The sequence below is a fragment of the Octopus bimaculoides genome, chromosome 5, assembly GCF_001194135.2.
Source record: "Octopus bimaculoides isolate UCB-OBI-ISO-001 chromosome 5, ASM119413v2, whole genome shotgun sequence".
NCBI lineage: Eukaryota > Metazoa > Mollusca > Cephalopoda > Octopoda > Octopodidae > Octopus > Octopus bimaculoides.
Genome location: NC_068985.1, coordinates 18,097,441 through 18,101,047, shown reverse-complemented (window position 1 = coordinate 18,101,047; position 3,607 = coordinate 18,097,441). Strand labels below are relative to the sequence as shown.

Sequence of the window (3,607 nt, the reverse complement as noted above, 5' to 3'; positions counted from 1 at the left end):
TATATATATATATATGCACACACACACACGTCCATGTATGTATGCATGTATTTATGTACGTATATATGTAGGTGTGAATGCGTGTGCATGTGTATAAATGTGTGTGTGTGTGTGTGTGTGTATACATACATCTCTAGGAGAAATGAAGGAAGCAACACAAGGACGTGTCCATTATAATTATGGATCTATCAAGGACTTTTGAAGGAATTTCTCAGAATGTATAGTTGCCCGGCCAAATTCCAAAATCTCCTGATCCACTTCCACTCATACATGCTGGTCTAGTGTTCTATTGGAAGATTGAGCTATTCAGTGTAAAAACAGGAATCAGACGAGGCTGTGTTCTGGCTTCTATACTGTTTAATGTATTCCCACCTGTATGACTTCACTGTTATGACAAAATAAGATAATGTTCACAGAAACTCTGATAGACCATCACAAACAGCGTGTATCCACATTATACAAGTTTCAACAGAGATGGCTCGGACATGTAACACAATGGTATCACTCATATCATCTTTGTAGGATATTCGGCGTTCAACTATACCATAGTCAATGCCTGGCTGGAGAACAAAAGATCCATTTCAAAGACCAGCTAAAGACTACTTTGAAGAAAAGTAACATTAACCTCCTAAAGGGGAAAGTTTCGTTACCAATCATTCACTCTGGCGTTTTCATTGTTAACTGATACTCCGTTGGTTACAATGACGAATGTTCCTGTTGATCCGATCAACAGAAGAGCCTGCTCGTGAAATTAACGTGCAAGTGGCTGAGTACTACACGTGCACACGTACTCTTAACGCGGGGAAATCCAGCGTGACACAGCGTGGCGCAGAATGTGACAAGGCTGGTCTTTTGAATTACAGGTACAACTCATTTTTCATAACCGAATACCCAAACCACTAAGCCAGGCATTTTCACTCTTAGAAAGGATGAATAGAAGACATAGAAGAGAAACGTATTTAACACAACGAGAAGAGAGAAAAGAGGCAACCATACAGATGAATATTTAAATATAGCCTTTCAAACCAAACATTAACATGCCTCAGCTACAACCAAAACTGCAGATCGAAAATTAGGATTATCATCATCATCCAATGTTTTAAATCCAGGTTTTGTTCCCGTTAACGAGGTTGACCGGATCTACCTCAATGCCATAGCAACCGAGGTGGGCATGTGCAGCCTACCCCAAACTTTGGGCTAGCTGGTGCCCATTCTCTTTTGCTAACATGAGGTTTTTTTGGAGCTGGATTTTCTACAGGGAGCAAGCCCTTGCTTACCCCTAACCTCAGTTTCTAGACATGAGTGGTCCCGAGACCAAGGCCTCTACCATGATTTTTAAGAAATGTGATGGAAAACTAGCTCAGGAAGGCAGGGATGCTACTCCCTGGGACCCCTTTCGGAGCCCCCTACCTATTTGGTGGCTACCTATAGTCACCAAAATATTTACAATACAGAATACATACATACATACATACATACTTCCAGACAGACAGACAGACAGACAGACAAACACAGAGTGCATGTATATGAGATTTAATAGAACTTAAATTAATTAACTTGTACCAATGGTTTTATACTAACGACTTAGCAATCTTTCTTGTAAAAATGCAAATGATACTCGGCCAACAAGGTTAACTAAAATGTGAAGTTAGATCGCCAGTGCAATTAAACAATGACACTACTAATAAATGAAGAGTAGAGTCCAGGGGAAGTAACTGTTATAGATGAGCTATTTGTTATCTCCCTTATTATAGAAGGCACCAGATTGATGATTAGATTAAAAAAAATTAGAATACCAATTAAAATAATTAAAATATAAATTAGTATACAAGAAGACTGGGATGAAAAATAACACAATATTATCCCAGCTGCGTTGTTAGCGAATCGAATAGAATGCCACGCAATATTTGTTCTGATCCTCTGCTCCGTGAGTTTAGATCGAGCTGAGATCAATGTTGCTTTTATTCTTTCACGTCGATAAAAAATACAAATGAAGAGCGTTGGATGAACAGAACTGTTAGGACATCGGACCGTATGCCTTGCGTTACTTGTTTCGGCTCTTTACGTTCTGAGTTCAAATTCACTACGGTATACTTGTGTAGTAGGTATATTCCGAGGCTCTCGTCTGACAGCAGCATCAGGCAGCTTTAGTGCCATTAGCTGAGTAGACTTCATTGGAAGTATACGGTCAAATTACAGGTTTAAAGATTTCTTTTGCCTTGTCTTCAAACACACTCAGAGGCCATATAATAGGCGCTTCCTTCCCACTTGACAAAACGAACCACATAATCCAACATGGCCAATTCCTTTCGCTATATTCATATCTCCTACAACCTCTGTACCCTCGTCAATATTATACCGTAAGCCCCTGAGAATAACGCAACTGAGCAACTTTACATCGTAGATCATAACATGCTGCATCTACGCTGTATTACATTACATTTAAAGCTTTAAAACACATTATGGACATGTACTTTTGATTGTACTCCACCTTTCGTAGCTCGACTCAGGATGCAAAGTTACACACACACACACACACACACACACACACACACACACACACACACACACACACACACACACACACACACACACACACACACACACACACACACACGACACACACATCCTTTAGCCTTTATCTATTTCAGTCACTGGGCTATGGCGATGCTGGGGCACACATGCACAATTATGGATTTGTATGTATGTATGTATGTATGTATGTATGTATGTATGTCATTATTTAGTTTATTTCAAGATTTCTTGCCAATAGAAGAAGAAACGGTTTCTAGCATGGATCTAAGGCTCCTTCATTGGAATGTGTATGTATGTATGTATATGTACAGATTTGTATGTATGTATGCATGTATGTATGTATGTATGTATGTATGTATGTATGTAAGTATGTATGTATGTATGTATGTATGTGTATATATATATATATATATATATATATATATATATATATGTATACATACATATACACACACAGATACACACGCACACACACATACACTTTGTTCCCAAACATACAAATCTGCACACACATACATACATACATATATACATATGTACATGTACACATACATACATACATACATGCATACATACATGCATGCATACGTACACACACACATACATACATACATACATACATACATACATACATACATACATACATACATATTTACAAAAATATCCTGTTGTTGATGTTGAAATTCCAATGAAGGAGCCTTGGATCTAGGTTAGAAACCGGCTCTTTTTCTATTGACAAAAAGTCTTGAAATAAATGACCATACATGCATAAATACATGTGTGTGCGTGTAGGCGCGTCTTTGTACGTGTGTGTGCGCGCACGCGTCTTTGCAGTTACGTTTGTTCCCCCTCTACCGCTTGATAACCGGTGTTGGTTTGTTTACATTTTCCGTAAGTTAGCTGTTCGGTTTGAGAAACCGATAGAATAAGTATCAGGCTTAAGAAAAACATATTGGGGTCGAAGGTTGATTACATCTTTAAAGGTGGTGCCCCAACATGGCCGCTGTCCAATGACTAAAACAATTAGAGAATATATTGTGTGTATATATATATATATATATATGTATATGTA

The 3,607-nt window shown here is 38.3% G+C and overlaps 1 protein-coding gene across 2 annotated transcripts in view; it reads right to left on the bottom strand.

Annotated features, from left to right (window-relative positions):
* The window catches only part of LOC106871752 (putative protein TPRXL), a 47,833-nt gene that overhangs the window by 30,295 nt on the left and 13,931 nt on the right, over positions 1–3,607 (bottom strand). The gene's annotated exons all lie outside the window — the stretch shown is intronic.